The 14,194-nt window shown below is 42.0% G+C and overlaps 1 protein-coding gene across 1 annotated transcript in view; it reads left to right on the forward strand.

The window, feature by feature from the left end:
• Positions 1–14,194, forward strand: part of LOC122800960 (G-protein coupled receptor 55-like) — a 529,630-nt gene that overhangs the window by 206,321 nt on the left and 309,115 nt on the right. The gene's annotated exons all lie outside the window — the stretch shown is intronic.

The raw sequence follows: 14,194 nt of genomic DNA on the forward strand, positions 1-14,194 counted from the left end.
TTGCTTACTGTACTTATTTCCTTGCTTCGCTTGAAAGAAAGTTACTGTTTGTTGTTTTTGCATTTAAGTTACCTGTAACACATTGCACTTGTTACCTGGCACTTGCTCACTAAAGCAATTATAAGTCAGCACTAAAAATTAAAAGCACTACACCCTCGCTCCCTATTGGCCCTTGTTTTCAATTATAAAGGAATTCCCAATATTATTCTAGCATGTCCAAAGGTCAGTTGTCAATCTCCTCTCCGGTCCAGCTGGTGAATATGGGAATCTTGAGGCAATGTTACAGCTGCCTCATGTACACAGACAACCCTCTCCTCCTCCCAACAAATTCCAACACATGTGAGAGATGCAACCATATAGCCAAACTGGAGGCTAAGCTCTCTCAACTCAGTACTGGCATAACCAGTCAGGAGGAGAAGGAAACCACACTCACTATAATTCCAGTCTCACATAGACCTACCACGACAGCAAACCAAACACATAATCACACAAAAACATACTCGGAGGCTCTAAATCAGGGGTGGGCAAACTTTTTGATTAGTGGGCCACATTGAGTTCTAACATTTGACAAAGGGGCCAGAACAGGAGCAGATAGATGGCATGCTTTGAAAACATCACCTCATTGGGGGAAAAATACACATCTTGGGATATGGAGAAAACGTGCTTTAATTTCCAATGAAAATGAAGAAAAGCATTACAATAAAATCTCTGACTTCGAAATGAGTCTTTTAAACACTGAAAATCAAATAAATGACCATTTTATTTTAAAGCACTGAAAGTTCTGTTATCCTTCAGGATATCACCATCACTCTCCTCCTGACTGTCTTTTTTTTCAAAAACGGTAGGAGATGCAGATGTACTTGTCCTGTTCCTTTTATTCAATTTGTTTCCCCGGTGCCAAAAGTCAACAATGACCAGTGCAAGGATGAAACAGTTGCAGCAAGTCAGTCTGTGAAGCGTTATATTTGATCTGCGCGCACTGTTTATTTTAACAACGTGCGTATCACGGAGACACACACATTTTAATGGGAGCAGTGTTGTTGGTCTCCTTTTTTAGCCAGCGCATCAAAGTCTGGAGTTAGTTTTGTTGTGGGGATTCTCAGGATGGATCTGAGGTGTAGGTCTGTTAATTTGGATCTGTGGCTGGCTTTGTTGATGTTCATGACGCTGAAGGTCTGTTCACACACGAAGGTAGAGCCGAACAAAGCCAACATCATCTGCGCTTTTTGCCTTAGATTTGGAAACACGGCATCGAGTGAAGCATAGAAGTCATTTAGTTTCAGAGAGCTGAACTTCTCTTTGTGACAGAGGAAAGGCCACCAATTGAAGTGACTTGTCAATTTTGTCGAAATCCAAAAACCGACGGCAGAATTCTCCGTGCAGTGCATCCAGTGACTCACTGTATTTCTTTACTTTTGCTCCGGCCTCTTTCAGCATGGCTAGTCTAGGAAAATGAGTGAATGACTTGTTCAAAATCTGCCTGGAGAATAAAGCCAGCTTGGATTTGAAGGCTTTCACGTTTGTGTACATGTCATGCACAAACTGCTCCTTCCCCTGCAGTTTCACGTTGAGCTCATTCAAGTGTGAAAATACGTCCGTAGCAAACGCAAAGTCACACATCCAGCTCTTGTTGCTCAGCTCAGGAAATTCATCAGTCTTCCCCTGCTGCTCCAAAAACACGCCAATCTCCTCTTTGAGCTCCCACACTCGTTGAAACACTTTGCCCAAACTCAACCAGCGGACACGGGAGTGATAAAGCAGGTCCTGGTGATCCGTATCAGTTTCCTCCAGGAACGCAATGAACTGACGGTGCTGAAGTCCCCGTGCGCATATGAAGTTGACGAGTTTCACCACAGGATTCACAACATGATTCAGCTGTAACACCGATTTACATAGAGATTCCTGGTGGATGATGCAGTGGAGGAAAATGACATCCTGGTCAGGGTTTTCATCTTTCACTTTATTCTGGATTCTCCTCAGCAGGCCAACGTTTTTTCCCATTAAATTCGGAGATCCATCTGTGGTGATGTTAACAAGCTTACTCCAGGGAAGCTTCATGTTTTCGATGGCAGCAGACACCCGTTCAAACAAGTCCTCTCCCCGTGTTTGTCCTTTCAGAGACTCCATTGTCAAAAACTCCTCCGTTATTTCAAAAGTTTCGTTGATTCCTCAGATAAAAATGAGGAGCTGAGCAGTGTCTTTGACATCGTTGCTTTCATCCAGTGCTAAAGAATAAAAAGTGAATGACTTTGCCTTTTTGTTTAATCTGCTGGTGATATCTTCATCTATTAGTTCCACACGGCGAGTCACTGTCTGCTGTGATAAACTGATTTTCTCAAATTTGTCTTTGGTCTCCGGGCACAAAATACCTGCTGTCTCTACCATACATTCTTTTAAAACTCGCCTCAGACAGTGGTTTGCTGGCCTTTGCTATTTTGAATGAAAGCATAAAACTGGCCTTGGTACTTGACTCTTGAATGGCAGTTTGACGGTGAAAAAAACTTTGCTGAGCCTTCAAATTAGCTGCAACCTTCTCAGCAGCAGCTTCCCGTTCTTTTATTGAGAGCTTGCTAGCATAATTAGCATGCTTTGTGGCAAAGTGACGGCTAATATTATACTCTTTAAAAACCGCCACAGTTTCTTGGCATATCAGGCAAACAGCAGATGATCGGTGTTCAGTGAAAAAATATTTAGTTGTCCACTCCTTATTGAATACTCGACATTCTCTATCCACTTTCCTTTTCTTGGGTCCGCTCATCTTCATAGAGGGGCGGTGGGTCAAAGGGTAAAGTGCAAACGTGGAGTAATAGGCCTACGCTTCACTTCAACAAAGCCAATATATCTAGCGTGCGCCATCTAGTGAGTAAACATCAGAATTGCAGGGGAAATAAAACATTAACAAGGTTAATTTATTAAATTTTTTCAAGTTTGGCGGGCCGAATCAAAACGTTTAACGGGCCGCATGTGGCCCCCGGGCCATAGTTTGCCCATGCCTGCTCTAAATAAAGATCTGCCTAAGCAGCAGGGACCTCCAAAGCAGACACCCAAGCAACCGCTACCCCAAAACAAAACACGTGCAACACATATCTCACAAAGCCAGTGTGCTGAACAGTCACAGCCCTTAAGGCTAAACAACACACCTGATACACTTGTAATAGGTGACTCTATCGTCAGGCACACTGACGTCCCGCTCACCAGGCTGAACAAGGAGAAGGTCATGGTGAGCAGCCTGTCTGGCGCTAGGATCCGCCACATAACAAAAGCACTCAGGTCACTCCAAGGCAAGTACAAATATGACTCAGTCATTGTCCATGCTGGTGTGAATGACCTGAGACGTACCTCCCTGGACTACATGAAAAGAGACATAGAGGAGCTCTCTGAGCATGTAGCCCAGGCTGGTATGACCCTGACCTTGAGTAGCATCTTACCCTCACCAAGAATGATGCCACAATATGAAGACAAGATGATCAATTTCAACAATTGGCTTAAGTATTGGTGTCATTCAAAGGGGATCCAATGCCTGTCAGCTTGGGATGATATGCACGACAAGCCACGATGCTTTGCTAGGGACGGCTTGCACCTGTCACCCCTGGGCTTTCGGATATTGGCAAAGGCTCTTGCTACCCCCATAGTGCCTTTTTAGGCAAGGCTCAAAAGACAAACCCACCTCCATAGGTATCACAAGGGATAAGAAACTAAGAGTAATGCTACTCAATGCCAGAAGTCTAAACCTCAAGATGCACGCTACTCGAAACTCTCCTTAGCATGGAGAACATCGATATCTGTGCAGTAACAGAAACCTGGTTCAGGACTCCCGAGAGCACCCCAGCACTACCAGGTTATACCTCATACCATGCTTTTCGCCCCAAAACTTGGACCGAACCACAAAAGGAGGGGAGTATCGATATTCATCAAAGATACCCACACCTCCAGGTTGGTGGCAAAGCACGAAGCATCAGAGACTATCCATGTGCAACTAACAGTGGGTAAAACTGCATTCCAGTTTATAGCCTGCTACAGACCACCCTCCCAAACCCAGGAACCCCACTCGGCCTTCCTGAGAACACTGGAAAATATGAAGGTCTCTCCGAACACCATTATATTGGGCGACTTCAACTACCCAAACATAGATTGGGAGCATTACTCTAGCTCCAACACCCTTGCCCAAAGGTTCCTAGAATTCATAAACTCAAATGCTATGGAACAACTTGTTACCACTCCCACAAGAGGGGAAAACATACTGGACCTGATCATCACCAACATGGGGACTCTATGCTTCAGACCAGAAGTGTATCCCTCACTGGTAAGATCAGACCATAAACTGATCTCACCGGATATTCACATCCTGACCCCACCCCCTGCCCAGAAAACCACAGTGAAAAACTTCTCTAAAGCAAATTTCACACTCCTTAAAACCGAGGTGGAATCCTTCAAAGCACCCGGGCCTGTGGAAAATACTGCCCAGACTGCAGAATCCTTTATAAATGCTTTCTATGAACACCTTCAGGAATGCATGGATCATGCAATCCCAAATAAAACCAAGACCCAATCCTCCAAAGGCAGACGACCTGTCTGGTGGACCCCAGCCATAAACAAACTATACAATAGAAGGAGGAAGCTACTACATGATAGAGCAAAATCCCAAAAAGGGAAGGCATCTCTGATCAGTATTAGCAAAAAACTAAGGGCACTCATAAAATCGTCAAAGGCCAGCTTCGAGAGAAAAATTGCACAGGACACTAAGGATAATCACAAGGCTTTCTTTAGTTATGTTAGGAACCTGGGTGGGAATTCCCAGATATGCTCAGAATTAGTCCAAAATGACAAAAAATACACCAAACCCACAGACATTGCCAACATCCTAGCTGACAGGTTCAGCGCAAATTTCTCACCCCGCTCCCCACCAAAAGGGCAAATATCTATCCCAGCAGAGTGCTGCCCCCCTGACATCTCAGATGCTCGGGTGGGAGCCGCCCTCTCCAAAGCAAAAAACACAGCATCAATGGGACCAGACGGTGTCCCAGGCTGCATCCTACATGAACTCCAAGAAGAGCTAAACCCAAACATAAAACTACTGTTCAATCTCAGCCTTACTACAGGATATGTACCCAAAGAGTGGCGTACAGCAACAGTGGTCCCTCTCCACAAAGGTGGTGCCTCAACGGACCCTGGAAACTATCGCCCCATAAGCCTGACTAGCTTGGTCTGCAAAGCTATGGAAAAGATCATCATGGACCTTATAAATAAAGATATTGGGGACCTACAGACACTGGATCCTACCCAGTTTGGCTTTGTTAAGGGCAGATCCTGCCTCTTAAACCTGGTTGACTTCTTTGAAACAGTCACCAAGGCCATTGATGAAGGGAAGGTGGTCCACACAGCCTATCTGGACCTCGCAAAAGCCTTCAATACAATACCACACTCGGGCATTATAGATAAGCTCACCAGCTTAAATATAAACCCCTATGTCACTAGATGGGTTGCAAACTGGCACAAGGACAGAACCCACATGGTTAGAATTGCTGGAGCCATGTCAGACTCCAAACCAGTTACAAGTGGCGTCCCATAAGGCTCAGTCCTGGGACCTCTCTTGTTTGGTATATATTTCTCGGAGGTACAGGCCAACACGGAAGGACTGTGGCTGACCAAGTTCGCAGATGACTGCAAACTGGGCGCCATAATCGACTCTCCAATCGACACAAGCGTCCTCCAAAAGGGCCTCATAGAAACAGACAGCTGGTACCAGAGCCATGGCCTCAAGCTAAATGCCAAAAAGTGTATAGTCATCCCCTTTGGCAAAAACAAAGTGCCCACAAATTACCACATAGGTGGTAATCCATTAAGTACAGAAGAAGTAATTAGGGACCTGGGGACCCAAGTTGATAGCAATCTCTCATTTGACAACCACATGGCCAAAGTGGTTAGAAAAACATTTTATATAGCCCACCTAATCATGAAGGGATTCACATCTAGATTAGGGGAAGTCATCGTGCCTCTTTACTCATCCCTCATCAGGCCCATAATTGAGTACAATGCCCCTTTTTGGATGTACCTTACCAAACACCTGCAGCAACTGGAAAGACCCCAAAAGTACCTCACCAAGAGGATCAAAGGGCTCAAACAGATGCCATATGCTGCCCGGTTAAAGAAACTCCAGCTCTACTCAGTGGCATACTGCCTGCTCAGAGGTGACCTGTGCCTGACGTATAAGGCCATGTCCAATCCGGAATTAAGGGACATGCTGCACCTCAAAAAATCCTAATCCCATCGAGCTACAAGCTCGAGAGACTTGAACTTCAGCACTGAAATAAATAGGACATGCTGGAGGGACAGATTCATAACCCAGAGGCTCCCTTCACTATGGAATAAAATCCCAGTCCAGGTTAGGCAGAGTCCCTCATTGACTCTCTTCAAGAGGAGTCTTGATGAGTGGATAGGAGATCATAGGTTTACCCCGGGTATCACTTCTGTGTCACTGTTAGACAGAGGCACAGTATACTAACCTCGAAAAAGGGCATAGCAAAATTAATTTAAAATGGGTGGCGAAAGCCAAACATACTCTGGCTAGGCTTATAAATGCCCCAGGGCAGATAGCCTAGTATGAACCTATAAACCTATGAATAAAAATCTAGAGCTACAGTAAAAGGAAAAATCTAGGGACAAAAACATAGATGTGTGAAGTAAAGGACATTATGTGATAGTGACTGGTGACAGAGACAGTGACCTATTCATGGTGGTTTAACATTTTAGCATTTTGTATTTATTTTATATTGTCTCATTTAAATGTTTTATATTACTGTGGTTGAATATTGCTTATTATTTATGATGTGGTTGTTTCTGTCAGGTGAGTTATGGTATTTTAACTATATTTTATTGCTTTAATACATTAATAACACTCATTTTCAAGTGTACTTTGGATTTTGCAACACCACTTTCTGCCTTTTTAATAACTCTTTTAAAAAATGTTTGAAAACAGGCTGGTCAAAAAATATGAAATTCAGACCAATTTTCACACATTAAATGCACAAAACAAGTATAAAATCAAAAGTGAAACTCATAAACATCAGTAAATTAACTATTTAATATATATTAATAATTTAGTGACAGTGCATTCTAACTTAAGCAGCTCTTCTCCAGCTGCTTTTATTTTATGTAATATATTAACCAAAACATAGTTTATCAGGTCTGCAAAACAAAACTAAGATTGCAATGTTATTTATACCAGAATACCTACCTAAGCAAAACTTATCTTTTTAGGTAGGCTATATCATACAGACATTTTCCAAGTAATAACACTTAAAACTAAGACAGTATGAACATTACTGGTTTTGTATAGAAATGGGAATGTATTTATTTATTTGGTAACTGGTTAAGTAATCTGATCTTTCTCAGACTTCGTTAAGTCATGATCTAAAAGAAAATGCAGCATATATATGGACAATTTAGCACAGGCACTCAACTAGAATTTTTGGAAGGTTAAGAGGAAACTAGTATACCTGTAAAAAACAATGCAGATATGGGGAGAACATGACAAATTCCACACACAACTAAACTGCTGTGCTACCCATTTCTTCTACTTAGAAAATCAAATATTTATTCAACCTAAAATGTTGTTTTCCCTATCTAATACATTAAATCTTATGGAATATATGTGATATTTTATTGTAAACCATTTATTTGCAACTTGGATCGAAGGATCACCTAGGATAACTTGGAAATAACAGATTGCTTCCATTCAGAACACTTAGTATAGATACCTCATTCTTTCTGTATAAGTCAAACACTTTCTAACTTACATAACTGAAACTATTTTTATTCATCGTACCTTAAATTTGATTCTGGTGAGCTAAAGAAATGATTAATAAAGATAATTTGAGCTATCTTAAGGAAAACTCTAAACCCCACTTAGCTCAAACCCTGTGGTGAGAGATTTGGGAACACAGGTTGAAAGCAACCTTAACTTCAATCACCATGTGTCCACAGTGGTAAGGAAGGCCTTCTATGTTGCACATCTCATAAGTAAAGGTATTGCATCCAGAGCTACGGATGTTATAACTTCCCTGTAGTCTTCCCTCATCAGACCACTAATGGAGTACAATGCATGTCTGTATGTACCTCACTGAACACCTGCAGCATCTGAAGATACCTCAGACGTTTCTCACCAAGAAAATTCAGGGCCTTCAACACATGACCTACATGGACAGAATGAAGGCCCTGTCACTGCATTCTATATCTTATAGGCTGCTGAGAGGCAACTTGTTCCTGGCCTACAGAGCAGTCTCGGACACTGCCCTAATGTAAATGCTGCATATCCACAAGTCAAATGGGACAAGATTCACTCACTCTATGAATCTTAACCTAGCCTGCAACATTAACAGGACAAGCTGGAGATACAGATATGTCACCCAGGGATTGCCACTCCCCTGGAACAAAGTCCCAATTCATGTAAAACAGAGCTCCTCAATGACCCTATTTAAGCATAACTTAGACAACTGGATGGAAGACAGTAAATTTACCCCAGAGATGTCACCTGTGTCCCTCTTGGATAAGGGCAGTCGGTGCTGATCATAGACTTGCGCTGCAAATATAGACCATACAACTTGGTCAATAAGGGAACAATGGTATAACCTGACTGGACTTATAAAGGCCCTAGGACCAATAGCCTAGTAACCTCCTATGAACCTACGAACCTATAAGAAGATAAACAATTATGATCTGGTTTCTGATCATTATAAACTCACAGTGAATGAAATGCTGTGGTTGCACCCTGAAATCTAGAAAAAGATGAACTTGTTAAGACCATCCCTATCAAGAGGCCTGTTAAAAGCCTTGTTAAGAAACAGTTAAGCTTGAGTTTTACTCTTGGGACTGACAAAGTACAGTACCAGCTGGCAAAGAAGAGTGGCAGAAGGTAAGTAGCTTTCAAATGCTGTTATAACTTCACTTCACCCCACTTACAAACAAAAAGTACAGTGGATCAAAGTGTGTAACAACTTTTAAAGCTGTTGGATCTTCTCAGAGAGATTTCATTTCTAGTTAACAGCTAGTCTTTTACCAACTTTAATCTCCTACACCTTTTCAAAAAACCTGTAGTACATGGAACAAATAAACCTGCATTCACTACAAATAATTATGATCAGAGCACTGAACTTCTTGTTCCGCATCTTTTGGCTTTTCCCGGTTAAGGGGTGCCACAGTGGATCATCTGTCTGCTCATGATTGGCAGTGGAGTTTTACATTGTCGAGTTGCCAGCCCAGTGCCCAACCTTTCACAGAAGGCACACACATGCAAACACTCACCCCTAGGGCCAATTTAGAGTATCCAATCCACCTACAGCATGTCTTTGGGATGTGGGAGGAAACCGGAGCACCCGGAGGAAACCCACGCAACCACAGGGAGGACACGCAGACTCCATACAGAAGGCACCCCAGCCAAGAATCAAACCGAAAAACGTTTTGCTATGAGGCGGCAATGCTAACCGCTGCACAAACCGCGGCCGCCCTGGGCACTGATCGTAATCTTTTATTATATATTCTAAACATGGATGCCAAAATTCACATCTCAAAGTTTGCTCTTGAGGTGAATTTTTTTGACATATATGTCTTCAGCACATAATAAGGAAGTTATGATTTATCAGAGCCCCAACTATAATTTTCTCAATTTGGTGTTCAAGACAAGGATAACAAGAAAATCACATTGAGAGCAGGGCCAACTGAAGCTTAGAGAGGTTACTCTTGATATCTGTGTCAAGAATACACATACATATATATATATAGTATATGGGTCTACTTCTTTCTATTGAAATTACACTTCACTGAATGGTAGTTCGCCAGCTCCACCTTGACAAAAATGCAGTTTGCTGGAAATGCACTTTACTGAGATTCACATTACTGAAAACCACATATGCAAATGTTTTATACCCCACCCGGGTGGTCACACATCATCATTAATGCTAAAATAGAAGTGCTCCTCCCCAACAAGCCTATGAAGTGACAAAACACTGCAGAAGTTTCATTCACGTTATACTACGAGCTAAATATAAAACATGCTTTATTCTGAACAGCCTCGTCACATCTTTAGTAGAGTTGCAATTGCTGTTAAAAATTCACTGCAGTTGTACTCACTTTTATTATCAAATATAGTCTGGAATTGCTGTTGATGTCTATTTAGTGCTCGTTTCTATGGAGACGGAGGACAAGTAGCAGACGTGCCCAACTAAATTTTATCAATCCAGTTTTGCTCGCTTAAAATAGCACCCATCACAGTATACAAATCTGACATATGTTTACCCGTCAAACATTTATACCCCCTATGCCAAGCCTTAACTGCAGTCTGGATTCTTGGCAAAAATAACTCATTCAACACTGAAATATTCCAGAAAGGGATCAGGAACAATGGTGGAAACCTGATGAAAGATGTAGATCTTGTATAGAATGTTCCAGATTTCCCTAAGGGTTTCACTTCATAATCTCGAATTACTGAAATCCCAAATTTCAGTAACCCCGAGACTATAAAGTTGAACCATTCATAAAACCGAAACCCAGAATCCCGAATCACACAATCACAAACATACATACAACTTACACCACATACACACCATTCCACCCACAGCACACAAACCACACAATCCTACACTACAGATAAGAAGGGGGCAATCCCCCCCTGCACCCCAATGTGGGGGACTATGCCTCCTACACCCGTCCTACTTATATATACCAACTCCGAGGTCACACATAACAGAAAAAAAAACTCACACCACGCCATTCTCCACTCGCTCGCACATAAATACATATCACACATACACAAACACCAACAAATCCAACACTCACACTCACACTTACACCTCCCTACCCTTGCCCACACATACAACATACAAAAACACACACAAACACTCACTCACTCACCTGCAACTTCAGGCACCATAACACTACACACGATGCACCAGAAATGTATAAGAGCGGATTCGAGATATTCAAATTTTTCACTGCTAATTGAAAGGTCATAGATGAATTATATAATGCAACTAATCCAAGACTTTGAACCTTTGTCCACAGGTTACAGCCAAAATGAAAAAAACAGCCTTTACATATAACATTATTCACATTCAAATTAGTACTTTTCACAACTGCTATTTCAAAATTGTACAAAATATGGCTAACTTAACATGGTAATCCATTACTATTCAGCAGTTTAAATAATGAAGTGTCACAATACCGTTCAATTGTACAGATTTTCGCCGAATGACCAGATTTTTGCCTCATATTTTTGGTCCATTTTTTATAAAATTGTATTGTTCTGGTTAATCACTTGCAAATCATTATATACTGAAGTCAGAAAATAATGATAGACATTTGAGTTTTAGACTTCATACCTTTCAAAAAATTCCTGATAATGTAAAACCTGTTATTCTATCAACTTTCTAAGTTTGTTAGGGACAGCTTTTGTCCCCCCATTATTTATGGCTTTGTCCAGATTTCTTACTCTAACAGGTTGAGAGGTATGAGTGTCACATAAAGTTGTATGACTTTAATGATTTTTTAATCATCAGACAGTAAACTATAGGAATGCTTTTACTGTAAGCTCCATATTTCATGAAAGAATGTTCAGTATACAGTTGCCTGCAAACAGTTCCTTTCATGAAATATGTACCATCCATGAGCCATATATCTGACATACACAAATCAGGCAAATTTTGGACAGTTGTTAAAATCGTCACTGTATTATCAGTTAATAAATCGGACATTTTCTTTTGTATAAATTCGCCTCCTTTTAAAGGAAACTCTGCAGCATTAATATTTAACAAAGTTAACCTAGTACCTTAGGTCTCCCGCTGTCCTTCACTAGAGCTCTTCTAACTTGCTGCAGTAAAGCTCTTCTACTTGGAAGTGTAGCTGCAGACTCCAGTGACAAAGATGCAATTGCATCATCAACAATAATACAGGCCGAATTGCGAGAAAATGTAGCTCTCTGTTTCAAGTTAAAGCAAACAGCACATGTTTCTATCTCACTAGGGTCACCGGAGTGATTATGAGCAACAGATTTTAACAACTCTTCAGCTATGGTGACACAAGCTGTAATTTTACCTGTAGGCTAACACACTCAAGTGTGCTAGCCACTTAAAAGCATTTATAGCATTTACTGTCTGTTTTTTTTCCTTGTCTCTGTAAAAAAAAAAAAAAAAAAAATCTCTTGTTTTCCCACCTTACTGAACTAGAGTAGTCCAGTTTCAGAGCTGCTGATCCCTGGGCTTTGTTTTTAGTTCCTGTTACTGATCAATTGCCTTATTAGGAAGGAGGGAAGTTTCTTTGCTTACCAGTGGGAGTGGGAAGCACTGAGCAGCCTTTTTGTCCGAATTGGTGAAGTTTCAGCCAGAAACTAGTAGTCTATTGGTCGTTTTGGGCCAATTCCTAGCTCCTTTCAGCCCCCTGCTATAAAACACGCTAAACACGCGTTTTCCAGCTTGTACCAACTCTGCACAGATCCTCGTGGTGGCCTGCAGAGTGATCCAAGCAGCAGAGAGCTAAAAGAGTGACTTTCTACCAGATATAAGTATTTTTGTGGCTTTCCCACTGTTATTAAGCTAGCGACTGCATTTCGCCTGTTTTACTGCTACTTTAAGTGATTTCTGCATTTTACACTGTTTATTGCACTTTAAGTTACTAATTGTTGCAAATTGTTTCTGTAGGCTACACACTAAAGTGCTAGCCGATTTACAGCATTTATAGCATTTACTGTCTTTTTTTTTCCTTATCTCTGTAATAAAACAAAAATCTCTTGTTTTCCCACTTTACTGAACTAGAGTAGTCCAGTTTCAGAGTTGCTGATCCCTGGGCTTTGTTTTTAGTTCCTGTTACTGATCCATTGCCTTATTAGGAAGGAGGAAGTTTCTTTGCTTACCAGTGGGAGTGGGAAGCACTGAGCGCCTTTTGTCCGATTTGGTGAAGTTTCAGCCAGAAACTAGTAGTCCATTGGTCGTTTTGGGCCAATTCCTAGCTCCCTTCAGCCCCTGCTATAAAACACGCTAAACTGTACTGCTGATCTAACCAGCATATCCTATAACTGAAAAGTTCATCTCTACTTGATTCCCAAGTAGACTATTCTCTATCTGTAAAGCCTAGCACTTACTCCTACAGTACTTGCACCTTGATAAAGCACTCTTATTATAGATAGTACCCCACCAGCCTAAAACCCACTTCCCGGAGTCCTTTGAAAGTTCTTTATCTACTACTTCTAGTATGTCGAGGGATCAGTTGCTAGTGTCCTCTCCAGCTCAACTGGTGAACCTGGGAATATTGAGGCAATGTTACAATTGCCTCATGTACACAGACAATCCTCTCCTTCTCCCACAAAACACAAATACATGCGAGATGCAACTATACGGCCAAACTGGAGGCTGAGCTCTCTCAACATAGGACTGGCAAGACCAGACAGGAGGAGAAGGTAACCACACACAATACATACCCAGTCACACATGGTACCATCACAACTTCAAATCATACACATACTCACACAAAGACATACTCGGAGGCTCTGATCAAAAATTTACCAAAACAGCAGAGGCCACCAAAGCAGACACCCAAACAACTACCACCTCATGACCCAACACATGCAACACATAGACCACACAGTCAGAGTGTCAAACAGTCACAGCCCTTAAGGCCAAACAAAATGCCAGACACACTTGTCATTGGTGATTCCATAGTCAGACACACTGACGTCCCGCTCACCAGACTGAGTAAGGAGAAGGTCACAGTAAGCTGCCTGTCGGGCGCTAGAATCCGCCACATAACGCAAGCACTCAGGTCTCTCAACAGCAGGTACAAGTACGACTCAGTCATTGTCCACGCTGGTGTCAACGACCTGAGACGCACCTCCTTGGACTACATGAAAAGGGACGCCGAGGAGCTCTCTGATTATGTAGCCCAGGCAGGTATGACCCTGACCTTGAGCAGTATCCTACCTTCACCTAGAATGATGCCACAATACAGTGATAAGATGATCAGCTTTAATAATTGGCTTAAATTCTGGTGTCATTCAAAGGGGATCCAATGTCTGTCTGCCTGGGATGACATGCTGGACAAGCCACGCTGCTTCGCAAGGGACGGCTTGCACCTGTCACCCTGGGCTTCCGGATATTGGCAAAGGCTCTTGCCACCCCATAGTGCCTTTTTAGGCAAGGCTCAAATTCTAAAC

The sequence above is a fragment of the Protopterus annectens genome, chromosome 4.part1 (assembly GCF_019279795.1).
Source record: "Protopterus annectens isolate FY-2018-M chromosome 4.part1, PAN1.0, whole genome shotgun sequence".
Classification (NCBI taxonomy): domain Eukaryota; kingdom Metazoa; phylum Chordata; order Ceratodontiformes; family Protopteridae; genus Protopterus; species Protopterus annectens.